At 39.1% G+C, this 15,037-nt stretch overlaps 1 pseudogene; it reads right to left on the reverse strand.

Annotated features, from left to right (window-relative positions):
• The window catches only part of LOC138091602 (ankyrin repeat domain-containing protein 26-like), a 48,410-nt pseudogene extending 35,146 nt beyond the window's left edge, over positions 1–13,264 (reverse strand).
• Between the last annotated feature and the right edge of the window lie 1,773 nt (positions 13,265–15,037).

Raw genomic sequence — 15,037 nt, forward strand, 5'->3', positions numbered from 1 at the left:
TTCACTCAATTAAAGGAATCATTGGATACCCTGTACAATGTGCTAGATGCTACATCCAGTGGACCTAATGCTGTTTTTGTGAATGCAAAGTATTTTTGTGCTTTTATGAGAACCTGCAGAGTCCCAAGTTGTTCTATTTGAATATCTATTATGATAATCTTTTAACTGATGGCAAGAGAACATCTTGTTCTTACAAAACTACACTCTCATGACAATTGTCCAACACACAAAAGAAAATATCTGATCCTAATGAAGTCAACCTATCTCATTCTCTCTGGATCTGTAAGGAATGAAGTTGGTAATCTAGACCTGCTTGGTACAAGAGGCAAAATAACTTGTTCTCAACAAGGCATTGCTTTTCTGCCTTCTGTATAATTGGTAGGTATCTTTCAGAAATAATCTCTCACTACTATGCTGCACACTGGCTCAGCTTTGCAGTTATTGTTTATCATTTCTTATCTTACCAGGAAGGGATTATTCAAGTTCCCAGTTTTAATGATGGTAACTATTTTAGTGAGACTAATCACTACACAGTAACTACTAACTATTCATTCACTAAATGCAAACCATTTCTAAAAATGAAAGCTCACTTTCATAAGATGTCCAATCTGCTATGCTATGACTATAGATGAAATATACATCATACTCACTTAAAAATTTTTTTCTGATTTACACAAAGATCTAAGGACTTTAGGGGCCATACTAAAGAGATGTATTTCTTTCCAGGCAATACTGTCTTTGATATTAAATCACCTAGAATTAACTTCTTAAAGAATTCTGAATACTAGAGTATAAAGAAATTAATTTAAAAAATAAAATTCACATGCAATTTCACTAATTTTTTCACAGTTCTTTCATTATTGAAACTTCCTCATTTCTACTTTATCTATGGTAGAATCACTGAGAGTAATTTGGTGTCAGATGACGTATCTGGGTTGCTATTTTCAGAAGTTTTAGATCTCTTTTCTTTACATTCAGAAATCAGTTGGCGAAAGCTATGTATTAAAAATACGATAAATAATATTTTAACACTGATATGAAAAACAACTACCAAATTCTTAGATCATTTCAGGCAATACCAGAGATAATATCAAAACTTCAATTGTCGCATACTTTTCAAGTTTCTAAGTTCTATAAACTTTTATTTAGCATGTAGTAAAGGAAAAAGTAAAGGTATATTTTTACCCTGCTTATTTAACTTATATGCAGAGTACATCATGAGAAACACTGGGATGGATGAAGCACAATCTGGAATTAAAATTGCCAGGAGAAATATCAATAACCTCAGATATGCAGATAACACCACCGTTACGGCAGAAAGTGAAGAAGAACTGAAAAGCCTCTTGGTGAAAGTGAAAGAAGAGAGTGAAAAAGTTGGCTTAAATTTCAACATTCAGAAAACTAAGATTATGGCATCCGGTCCCATCACTTCATGGCAAATAGATGGGGAAACAGTGACTGACTTTGTTTTTGGGGGCTCCAAAATCACTGCAGATGGTGACTGCAGCCAAGAAATTAAAAGATGCTTACTCCTTGGAAAGAAAGTTAGACCAACTTAGCATATTCAAAAGCAGAGACATTACTTTCTCCACAAAGGTCTGTCTAGTCAAGGTTATGGTTTTTCCAGTAGGCATGTATGGATGTGAGAGTTGGACTATAAAGAAAGCTGAGCACACAAGAATTGATGCTTCTGGACTGTGGTCTTGGAAAAGACTCTTGAGAGTCCCTTGGACTGCAAGGAGATCCAACCAGTCCATCCTAAAGGAAGTCAGCCCTGGGTGTTCATTGGAAGGACTGATGTTAAAGCTGAAACTCCAATATTTTGGCCAACTGATGTGAAGAGCAAACTCATTTGAAAAGACCCTGATGCTGTGAAAGATTGAAGCCAGGAGGAGAAGGGGATGACAGGAGATGAGATGGTTGGATGGCATCACCGACTCAGTGGACATGATTTTGGGTAAACTCTGGGAGTTGGTGATGGACTGGGAGGCCTGGCATGCTGCGGTTCATGGGGTCCCAAAGAGTTGAACGCGACTGAGCGACTGAACTGAAAGGAAAGGAGATAGAAAAGGAAGATGAAGTAATCATGAACTCAGGGCCGTACAGCTCCAGTAATTAACTAGATTTAGCTTGGCATATGAAAAATCTCTCGAGCTTGCAAATCCTAGTTCTATAACCAACTGCTCTTTGTTCCTGGAGGAGTTGTTTCTCTTCAGTTCAAAGTCTTCCTCTACACAACTGGGATATTACTACCTTATTTCACAAGAGGGTTAACAGGATGTAACGAGATAATATGCCCCCAAAATGCTTGCAGAAACAGTCAAAAAGTGGAATAATTTTATCTTCAACTTTATTGCTGTAACTACTTTGGAATTCCAAGTAAATCCCAATGTGTGCCTTTTCATATGTTTAACATTCAAGTGTTGCATGAAACTGTTGGTGATTAGCTGTTCTTTGTGGTTTGTAATGTAGGGAATCTCAGCTTTTAGATAATGTGTACCTAAATTTATTTATAACATAGGCATTCGCTACATTAGAGAACATAATGATCCCCCATTATTGCAGATAATTACACCAAGAGCAGAAAACTAATCACAATCAAGACCTGCCCTGGACCACTACTCTTCCTTCTCTACCTACTCAAACTCTGAACCAGCAGATCTTTCTGACAATGATTTTTAATCTCTATGTTCCTCTCCAATTCACTTGGAAGACATATCCCTACTCTTACAGTGGGTACTGGCAAGCTCTAGACAGGGCTTACCTCTCTGAATTCCAACTATCTTACTTGAGATTTAGGGATTCCTGCTGAATGGGTTCCTTATAGGGCAGATTCTGAACATTTAAGGTGGAGGCAGACAGAAATCCATTGGAAGATTTTCATTATTACAGGAAACAGATCCCTTGAGGGGCCAAGCATAATTAGGGAATCTCAGGCAAGCTGGCACCCACTACTCTGGGAAGGATGACAGGGAACCTGTGACCTAAGAAAAGGTGCCCCCGCAGGACAAAAAGCCGCCTTGAGGTTCAAGTCTAGATACAAAGGGGAAGGGGAAGTCTGCTCAATCTCTACAGGAGCACTTGACCCCCTCTGACAGCCTAAAATGGTCCCCACTGACATCTGCTAGCAGAAAAGATAAATAAGAGCCTCAAGGGCACCTCATCGGGAAGATCTAGGCTTCCACATGAGCTCCACATAAGATCTCTGAGTGAAAGGGGAAGCTAGGCGGCCCGGCTGCCCGAACTGGGTGCTGGTGCTTTGTTTGCAATAGTGACTGAGTGACAAGCGTATATATGAGAACAAAGGAGCTCTCACTCTGAAGTTGACGTGTGCATCACCTTAAAGGCTGGGGAACCTGGACCCAGAGGGGCGGCCTGGGAGCAAAGGTCAATCGTGAGCCCACTGCAGGATGAGTTTCTTTTTTTTCCTTTTAAAATGATTTTATTAAAGGTCTTTATAGAGCCACATCCAGACTCCAGATCCAGCTTCCAAGCAGACCCTGTCAAGACCAGCTGTAGCAGCAGTGCTGCAGCAGTAGAATCAATGCAAGCAACAGAATGATGAGAAGGAACTATTTTCTCCCCTCCAAATGACTAGTGGAAGAGGACTGTCTCATTGACCTTAGGGAATCCTCCGGGTTCTTGGAAAATTCAAGCAGAAGCATATAGAAAGGCAAGTCCTTAAGGGAAAACAGGATTTGCTGCTAAACTAAGTATTTCAAGACCCAAAGAACTAGTTAGAAATATCACAACTGTGACACTGTTCATATGCCATACCAAGAGGTCACACTCAGAATGAAATGGCTAATGTCAAGCTTTCTAAGGATTAAGGTCTACATGTCCTGAGATAAAGCACACGAAGCCCACAGCCAAGAGTAACTAATTGGCCTTTGCTTGGCTTTCAGCTCTGGAGGGGGAACATCTCACCACCATTCTCCAAACTGCCTGCACCAAACTGGAACTCTCACTGGTCATGTAGCAAGTAACAGTCAAAATTATTTTTGGCTGCAGTTTAGTGAGAACTAGCATTTTAATGTGAACACTTACATATTAAAGCCACCAATAACAGCATATTCTTCTACAGTCCATCCAAAAACATCTTGAGAAAAGATGTCAGCACCTTGTTGAAGGAGAAGCCTGACGACATTTGCTGATTCATACTTGACAACAAGCATGAGGGCTGTTCTAAAACAACAGAGAGATGACTTCAGACTCAGGAAGTTGAGCTGACTTCCTTAAACAGTTAATTTGATATGCTTTAGCAAGTGAACACCTTGCCCTTTCATGAAGAATTGACCATTTACAGGCTCAAGTGTTCATCTTTGCAAATTATCTCCAAGGCTAAAATGAAGGGAAGGAAAAGAAGCCTCCTGTCCCACTGGGATGCCAGGTAGGAGTACTTACTATTTCAAAAGTCCCTGATGGGGACTTCCCTGGTGGGCCAGTGGATAAGACTCCAGGCTCCCAATGCAGGGGGCCTAGGTTCCATCCCTGGTCAGGGAACTTGACCCCATATGCTGCAACTAAGAGTTCCCACAACTAGGACCCCACGCAGCCAAATAAATAAATATTTTTTAAAAAATAATAATAAAGTCCTTGATGGACAAGAAATGATACTGAGGTCACTTATCTGAGGCAGATGACTATTTAAGGGATAAATTCCCCATTTCTTCCTTAGTCTGATATATTCAGCTTCAAAGTCAGCTAGAGGTTGGGTTAAGGAAAGGCTACTTGCAGGTTTAAATCAAAAATATTGATAATAATGGGAATAAACATAGTCATGGTGGCAGTTAATGCTGTGGACAAGCATGTGATAGGCATTAAAAATGAAATACTATATATGAAATCTTTCTTACACACAGGCACCTTTGAAAGATGCATTACTATTTGCCTTTTTTATCAGGAAACTTATTTGCTGATGATAACCCTAATTGGTAGGAAACCTAGGAATTGAACCTAGCCTGAATCTAAAGCCCATCATTTTCATCTGTATCATCCACCTCTGACTTGTCTTTGTTAAAGGAACTGTTTATCCAATCAAAGCTACCTTTCTTCCTTCTACCTGCATTAAAAATGAAAATATCAAAATGTACTAAAATGAGAAAGGATAAAAACTGATGAGCCCACAGGATCTGGTGACAGTGAGTAATAATTACCTTTTTGTGGCTGTTGTTATTTAGTCGCTATGTTGTATCTGACTCTTTTGCAACCTAGTAACATCAGCATTCTTCAAACAAAGTAATTTAAAACCAAGAATTATCCAAAAGGCAAAATCAAGTCTTTTAGGTTTACTATGCATCTTATAAAAATATCTACATATAAAGTAGAGGTTAAAGAATTCTTTTAAAAGAATTAAGAAACTCAATATTGTCATGAAGTAAACTAAAAAGCAAAATCCATATTTCACAAAGCTAATAAAACTAATTTGAAATCCCTCAACTATTACAAGATGAACCATCCAAACAAAAAGAGGTTGCATATGACATCAGTCAATATTATGAAGGAATATGAATCCTGCTATACATTCCTGCTATATACTGCTCATAATTCCTAGTCAGAATAATTGATTTTCTACCCAAGTGATGATGTGCTGATCACAAATGAACCCTCTTATTCATTTAACCTTGATATTACAATCCTAGAATAGCACTAAGGGTTTTAAAAAGAAAAAGAACAACAGTACCTTTTCATCTTATCAACCACATGTATATTTGTTTCTTTCTTCACTAAAAACTCCACCATTTGCCCTCTCCTTTCACGTATCACAAGTAACAGTGGTGTCAGGTCATCCTGTAAAACAGGGAAAACCATTTCTAATGTACCAGTTAACCTATTTCTAAACTGAAATTAAAATCGTGCAATAGATTCTCTGAACTTAAGAATAAAAGTCAGAAAGTAAATGAAAGAGAGCCCCTGCCTCACTGCCCTGTGCACCTTCTTTCTCTTTAATATGCTCCTCCTCTGGGCATTCCCTGGTGGTCCAGTGGCTAAGTGTCAAGCTCCCAATGCAGGGGGTGCGGGTATCATTTAGCTACTGTATCAACTGCATATTTTAGGGACAATGCTGAGGCAGAAATATATAATTCTATCTGTAGCATGCATAACCTCTCCAAGGATGACCATGAGTAAACTCAAAGGTTTACAGACATTCCAGTGGGAATATTACTCTCTACATGAACATGCAAAGAGAGAAATTGTTTTTCTTTTCTTTTCTTTTTTTTTTTCAAAAAATCAACTGTAGGAACCCTGTTTTACTGCTTTCTCAGAAATGTCTCCTGGAATTTAATCTTACTCATTCTCTCTTCCTTGCTTGCTCTTTCCACTGCCCTTCCTTAAGTTAGACGTTCTGGCTGAGAGGTCAGCATTAGCTAGATGCTAACTGCATACAGAATGAGTGCCCTCCCCACCTTATCTTCAAAGACCCTTCTTGATGACTCTCATGTGATTACCTCCAGACGGCCAGGAGGAAGCTTCCAAAATCCTAAAGTTCTGGTGTCTGTCTTGCTTTACTGCTCTTAGTTAAAGACTGCAGCATAAAATTACCAATAAATACACGCTCAACATTTTCTCGGGGAGTTGCTCTTCCACCAGCTCTCCCTGCGCTGTCTCTTATAATCTTGTGTATTTGTGAGAGTTATTCAGTGTGAAACTGCCACAACCAACTTAACAATTCTAATTTGAAAAATTCAATCCCTTTCTTAAGAGATTTTTTTAGATATGAAATCAATTATAGATTAATTAGACTGTCTTTAAAAACCTTCAAATATTTATCAAAATGAACTATCAATCAAAAATTGGAAACTCAAATGCTTATGGATGGAAAGCTGATGACCTGAGTAAGTGAAAAAGCCAGGTGACACCTGTAACCCTAAAAACACATGTCCCACACAGAAGGGGTGGCCTCTGCACATAGACCAAACAGTAGGAAGGACTCAAGGGGGTCTAGATTTGGTCCTTGGAGAAGCCTGAAATTCTGCATGAGCCTCCTAAATTTGAAATGTTGACTCAGTTTGTGGAGGTAAACTAAACATATCCAAGGGCCATGTTTGATTTACGGCCCACTTTTGGTTTTATGTTTGCTGTTTCCAAACAGGTGGGTATAAAGCAAATATTGGTATGTGAAGCTTTTCCTTTCTTTAGTATCATATGTTTCACAAAAAGTGTGGGTCCCAATATGTAATAAATATGGCTATTAAGACTCATAATTCAAGTAAACATAAATTCTTTTAAAAAGACTCATAATTCACAGTCATGAATGTTTCTACTGCCTGTTGAAACTACAGTCTATCTCTAGAATTCTTCTAGATTGTTAATAAAAGGGATCATGAGTTACCAAGCCTGCTGGAAATAAATGCTTAAAACAATTCTCCTCTGTACTGTTACTAACTTCACGGGTTTTAAATCTCTCATCTGCTTATGCCAGGGATCAGCAATTCTAACAGACAAACTGCAAGAGTCTGTCCTGCAGCTGACACTAAAAAAAGCTCATGAGTTACTATTACTTCAATCAGGAAAAGCCTGTTAGTAACAAACATCTGTTGACATAATGACTTGAACGATAAGTGAAGGTGCAGAGTCCTTAAAGGGTCAGACTCTGTAGACGAAGTGACTTCACCATGAGCAAATCGCTAAAGACTCTCAGAGTGTCACTGAATGATGAGTGATTGGAAGGAAAAGGAGTTATTGTTCAAGCCCATAGATATTGTCAAAGATACTCCTTTTAATGTCTCAAACACAGGGGCAGAGAAAAAGTCAGGCTAATATTGTTGGAAAGGAGGGAGCTGATGGAAGTAGCTAGCATTGATCAAACTCCAACACTTCAGGAGACTACTTTCTTTTGTGAAGGGTGCATTTAGAAATTGCATGTATTCACTCCATAGTTATTCATCAAGGATTGGATCAGAATCTCAAGGGAATAATTCTACATACACACGCCCAAGCATTCCTCAATTTACTCAGTCAAAATCTACAGCAAACAGCCTAGGCTAATACATTTTAAAAATAAGTTTTCCCAAATAACTGTGGTTCACCAGCAGAATATAGCTGAGAATTAGTGCAGCAACCACTCCAGTATCATCTCATACTCACACGGCCAATTCCTTCTCTTACATGAAGGTCTGAATGAAAAAGAAAAGTGTAAGAGGCAAGAGTCATCAAAACTTCAGTTTTTTTTAAATTTTCCTGGGTAAACAGTGGTAGAACAGGGACTAGCAAAACCAAAAGGCAACCTGATCTCATTATTTATAAACCCCTTATTTCCTTCCTATCAAGACATTCTAGATGGGAGAGCAGAGTCTAGACTCTTATCTAAATGGATGGTTCTGCCAGAATAGGGTAATATCAGGTAGTTATTTGCTCTTCAGTAAAGTAGCTCAGTCGTGCCCTACTCTTAGCAACCCCATGGACTGCAGCCTACCAGGCTCCTTTGTCCATGGGATTTTCCAGGCAAGAGTACTGGAATGGGTCGCCATTGCCTTCTCCAGCTCCTCTCTCTTAATTCCCACTTAATCACCACCTGTTCACTGTCAGTCTGTTTGTATCAGAGTCTTCTTAAAACTGGCACCTAGGCAAGTTTACAATTCACTCACACTCTTTTTCAAAATAACAACTATTTTCCCTGAAAACAGAAAAGTGTATAAGAAATATATAAACTGAAGGGAATAAAAAGCACAAAACAAAATCTTGGGACTTCCGTGGTGGTCCCATGGCTGGGTCTCAATGCTCCCAGGAAAGACGGCCTGGGTTCGACCCGTGGTCAGGAAACTAGATCCTACATGCTGAAACTAAGCCCAGCTCAGCCAAATAAATAAGTATTAAATAAATAAATCCTCTTCTTGGCATTTCCCAACTGCCAAAATTCCAGCTTGGCTTGCACTTTTCACTTGCTCCTTTTCCTTTCCTTTTACCCTCTTAAGACTTGGGAAATGAGAGAGAAACTGTGTTTATATAAACCATTTTTCATAAAATGGGAATTTGTGAACAGCAGCAAGATTTCTCATATGTTGTAAAATGCTTTTGTTATGTTTGAATTTCAAGACAAAGTCTACTGAGGCAAATTTTGCTTTACTGTGTTATTTTAGACTGATTACTAAAAAAAAAAAAACATTTAAGTGGAGGAAAATATTTGGAAAATGTTTTACCTTTAACAAGTGCAGTGTTATCACAAATACCAGTCATAAACACACAAAGGAATGCTTTATTCTCTAATGCTTGAGAAATATCATGATTTAAAGTGAAATCATAGACAATTTGGTTCTTCAAAATACTTTGACACAAGGAAGGCTGGAGCTTCCAAAGATGAAAAACTGAGCCCACCTGTGAGAGTGGAGGGAGTTCCTGGTGGGGCTGCAGCTGCAGGACGTCACGTGTGTCCTGGAGAAAGCAAGAGAGGCGGCTTCGCCACCACCAGCTCCACACGTACAGCTGCAACCCCACTGAGCAGCTCCCCGGGGCTGAGCGTGGGAGACCCCGAGGTGTACATCACGAACCAAGTGGTCACCAGCACAAGTGAACACCCTTGCTGGGTGTCAAACATGACCTGACCCTCTTGGCTGGATCTCAGAACCAGGGTCCTGGAGGGCTCAGGGCTCTAGGCCTGCTGCCTCCCAGGCCCACTTACACTCACCTGGCTCCCCCTCATGGGCACTGGGTCTCCTTCCTCCTCCCACCCACCCTCAGGGGCACCCATTCCCTGAGCCCCTGGAAGCAGCCACTCCTCACATCACTTCACTTCCCCCAGGCCTTCATCATTTGTGGGCTCCGAGCCTACCACCCACTCTCTGGCACGTTCTGATGGGAAATCTTCCTTCTGGGGTAGACGGCTGGCTAGGAGACAGAGCTTTGCCCTCTCTGTGGGCTCCAACATTTTTCCCCACCCCTGCAGTGGCTTTGGAGTTGTTTCCACGGTAACAGGGCTTGATGGACACTATTCAGTTTACCTATTTACATAGTTAGAAATAAAACACTTCTAGTTTAAAAAAATGCTTTGCAAATATTTTGTAAATAAAGTTAGTTGAGATATACCTTGTTCCTGGTTTTTATATTGGCATTGCAGGAAAGCAGCTTTGCTGCGAGTGATATATTCTGGCAAAAGACAGCGTAGTGGAGAGCGGTGTTCCAACTGACGTCCATGACATTTGGGTCAGCACCATGCTCCAGCAGAAGATTCGCATGCTCCTCTTCTTGGCATTCTACGGCCTGTAAGTGTTGCACCAAGAAACAGAGTGTAAATTCTAGGAATTCAAAGTAAATGGTCCACAAGCTTCACTGGTTTGCTATATCTAAATGAGATACATTCACTATAGTCTCAGTAGTTAAATCACATCCACCTCATGTGGACACGGTTCGCTGCCCCATACCTTCATCAGCACTGTCCTATTTTCATTGTCACAGAGGTTAAGCAGGCATTGTCTTTCCAGGAGCAGAGTTACCACCGCTGAATGGCCATTGGCACAGGCCAAGTGGAGGGCAGTCCTATGAAAGCAAGAGGAGTTTTCAGGAAACTGTAGTGTTCCTGTTTCAAAACAAACAATTGTTCTTGTAATTGAAAACATTCAATAGCATGCTATTCTTATCGCTCTAAAACAAATATTTCATTTCCTTCTGGAGAAAGAACATTATATATTAGCTTTAGCTCCTCTTAACACAGTAATGAAAGAACAATTTACTTGAATTGAATGACCATTACCTTGAGATTCAGCTCAACTTGGGTTTGAATTTGACTTTCACTCCGTCACTTAGCTGTCGCTCAGCCTCTCTGTGCCTCAATTTCCTCAACAACAAAATGGAGAGAGAGAAGTAGTTCTCTCACAGGATAGCACTGCGATGCTTAAATGAGATCCATACAAAGAGCTTAGAACCATTCCTGGCACAAGTAACAGCTCAGTAACTGTTAGATAATATAATCATACTTATTATTATTACTACTATTTTACAAGGACAACATCTCAATGAAGTCAAAGGACACCATACCTCCTTTGCAGATACATTTTGAGGATTAGAGACAACAATGTACTTCAATGATTCTAATATGTTCATTTTCTGACATTTTAATATCTCTGACATTGGAACAAAATGTATAATTCATAATGTCTGTACAACTATAATTGGTAGCATTTTTGTTTGCTCATTTCTCATTTTTCCTGTTGATCTAATTACCATAAGGTCTTTTTGTCTAAGGTTTCTTCTTTTTAATTAAAATATAGATGATGCATATTACATATTATTATATATTACAGGTACACAACATAGTGATTCACAATTTTTATAGGTCATACTCCATTTAAAGTTATCATATGACATTTGCTATATGCCCCATGTTGTGCAATATATCCCAGTAGCTGGCAGGATTTTAGTTCCCCCACCAGGTATTGAACACTGAGCCCACAGCAGTGGGTCTTAACCACTGGACGACCAAGGAACTCCCTAGATTCCCTTGACTTCTGAAAAGGCTGGTAGTTGTCAGAAAATATCAATCCTCAAAAAAAATTCTTAAAAAAAAATTGAAAGTGAGAAATCATTTTTATCTGTGCCACATTCCTATTAGTGCCAAAAAGACAAGCCCTGTCTGCTAATCTGACTTGCCTATAGACAGCTTGATCTACAGAGAGTTTTAAATTGTTTGTGTTGTTAAAATGTTAAATCAACATCCAGATTTCTTTTCTTTTGTTTCTTTGTGTTTGTGTGCCAAAATCCAGGAAACTCCAGAATTCTTCCTTCTGAAATCATTCTTAGAAAGGTCTTTGGGGTGGGAGGGAGGCTCACAAGGAAGGGGATGTATGTATACTTACAACTGATTTATGATGTTATACAGCAGAACACAACACAACATTGTAAAGCAATTATTCTCCAATTTAAAAAAATTAAGGTTAAGAAACAGTAGAAATAGAAAAAGCAGAAGGTCTCCGTCAGCAGATAAAAAATGTATAAATAGGAATCTGAGTTTTATTCTGGTACTTTTCTCACTGTGCATATTTGAAATATTTGATACATACTCTACCTGAAACTTTTTGGTGAGATAAAAATTGAGTTACTTTTCTCTTTTACCAGGTTATTTCTCCACCATCTACACACAGTTTATCATTTCTCACAGAAAAGGTCATCATTTTCAAGTTCTAAAGTTTTACATACATTTGGGTGTTTGGGCATTCTGTTCCATTCATTTATCTATCTTTTCAGTCGTTAGTAAATGAACACTTTGTGGGCACTTATAGCACATTTTGATATCTAGAAGGGCAAATCTTCCTCTACTATACAAAACTTTTAATTTCATCACAACACTTAAAGACAGCACATGTAACCCAAAATCTTTAAAACCATGAAATGTTGATTTGCTTTAAATATAGAAAGACCATACATCCTAAGAAAATGCCTTCCTATGCAAGGACACAGCCAGCTTCCAACTTCAAAGCTGTCTTCTAAGGTCCTTCATCAAAGAACACATATACCTAAGTGTACACTAATATAAAATGGATATTGAATTGTATCTGAAGAATTTTTAATCCAGAAGTTGATTTGGCATGGGAATTATTTTGCTCACTATGCAGTTTTCTGTAATATATAACCTTACAGTATAAAAAATATATACATTAAAAATAAGATATTGACAACATCAGAAATCTCTCCACTGCCATGATCCACAATAGGCGATCCATGAAGAAGTGCTTTCATAGATCACATGAGAAAAAATGTGAGAGCCAGAAAGTTCAGAAGATTTCTTGAAGGCTATATAACTTGAGAGCTTTTACTCATAAGTACATCATGCTAACCCATGCAAATAAAAAGCAGGAGGAAGAAAGGAAAAACAGATGCTATTCATGTTTCATTTCATTTCTGTGATTACCAACATGTAGTTAAATGACTTCAAAACTATCAGTAAAGCTCTATAAGAGGAATTATAAGTGGGCCCAAAACCAGCTAAGGCTTTTTGCTGCCTATAAAGTCTGCGGGGTACTGGATCCCAGGAAGGTGTCCAGGAGCCTTGGAGGGGAAACTCACAGGAGGGGACCTCTGCCAGGCCCTTCCACCCTGCTTACCTGTTCATCTTGTCCCTGTCGTTCAGGCCATTTTTTCCAAACAACAGAACATGCTGCACTTTGGCTACGTTGCCCACAATGGCAGCTTTGTGGATCTTTCTGAGGTCTTTGTCTTGGATGTGGTACCTGGGCTGGAAGTTGATTCCATGACCACTGTCTCTCACCAGGTTGATCGAGGAGCCAAAGGGCGACACACCCTTCTTACTCCCGAAGCCAAAAATCTTCTTCATCGCAGAACCTATGGACTCTAAGCACACCTCACCTCTCCCTCGGCTCTTCACAGTCCCCTAAACCCAACACAAGCACTACAGGTAAGCCAGAGCCATCCCGCCACAACCTCCCAGCTGGGAAGCTCAACAGTTTGGAATCTTTCATCCCAGAATGATTGTTGCTAAGCAACACCTCTAAACACATTGCCCATGTGCACAGAGGCCTGCTGTGCCAGCCCAGTGCTCATATGCAAGAACTGTAAGTTCATTTCCGAAAGAAACAAACAATATCAATAAACCCTTACCTAAACTAAGAAGAAAAGAGAGGAAACTGAAATACAGAAATGAAAGTGACATTATAACTGTATAACTGTCAAAATAACTATAGTATACAAAGCAATCTACAGATTCAGTGCAATTTCTATCAAATTACCAATGGCATTTTTCACACAACTAGAACAAAAAATTTTACAGTGTGTATGGAAACAAAAGACCCCAAATAGACAAAGCAATCTTGAGAAAGAAAAGCAAGAGCCAAAAGAATCAGGTACCCTGACTGCAGACTACTCTGCAACACAGCACTAGCACAAAAACAGAAATATACTGAATGATCAATGGAACAAGACAGAAAGTCCAGAGAGAAGCCTACGTACCTGTGGCCAATTAATCTAGGATAAAGGAGGCAAGACTGTATACAAAGGAGAAAAGACAGGCCCTTCAATAAGTGGTGCTGAGAAAACTCAACAGCTACATGTATAAGAAGGAAATCAGGACACTCCCTAACATCGTACACAAAAATAAACTCAAAGTGGACTAAGCACCTAAATATAAGACAGGTCCTGTAAAACTCAGAGGAAGATATAGGCAGAACACACTCTGACATAAATTATAGCAGGATCTTTTTTCATCCACCTCTTAGAGTAATGAAAATAAAAACAGAAATAAGCAAATGGGATCTAATTAAACTTAAAAGCTTTTCCACAGTGCAGGAAATCGTAAACAAGACAGACAACAACCCACAGACTAATTGCAAATGATGCGATTGACAAGGGATTAATCTCCAACATATTCAAACACCTCAAAGAGCTCAATATCAAAAACCAAACAACCTGATCAAAAAATGAGTATAAGATCTAAATACACATTTCTGTAAGGAACACCTACAGATGACCAAAAAGCACACGAGGGATGCTCAGAAAGGAAGCTTCCCATCACTAATTATTATAGAAATGCAGAAATACTATAATAAGGTATCATTTCACACCAATCAGAATAGCCACCATGAAAAAATATACAAACAATAAATGCTAGAGAGAGTGTGGAGAAAAGGGAACCCTTCTACACTGCTTATGGAATGCAACTAGGTACACCCACTGTAGATATAAAGTTTTCTATAAAAACTAAATATAGAGTTGCCATATGATTCAGCAATCTCAGTCCTGGGCATATATCTGGAGAAAACAATAATTCAAAAAGGTACATGCACCCCAATGTTCACTGCAGAACTATTTACAATAGCCAAGACATTGAAGCAACCTAAGTGTCCATCAACAGAAAAATGGATAAAGAAGATGCGGTATACACACACACACACACACACACACACACACAACGAACTTGGAATATTACTAGGCCATAAAAAGAAATAATAATGCCATTAGCAGCAACACAGATGGATCTCGAAATTGCAATCCTAAGTGAAGTAACTCAGACAGAGAAAAACAAGTATCACATCACTTACACGTGGAATTTAATAAAAATAAGCTTATTTACACAACAGAAACCAACTCACAA

Source organism: Capricornis sumatraensis, chromosome 15, assembly GCF_032405125.1.
Source record: "Capricornis sumatraensis isolate serow.1 chromosome 15, serow.2, whole genome shotgun sequence".
Taxonomy (NCBI): Eukaryota; Metazoa; Chordata; class Mammalia; order Artiodactyla; family Bovidae; genus Capricornis; species Capricornis sumatraensis.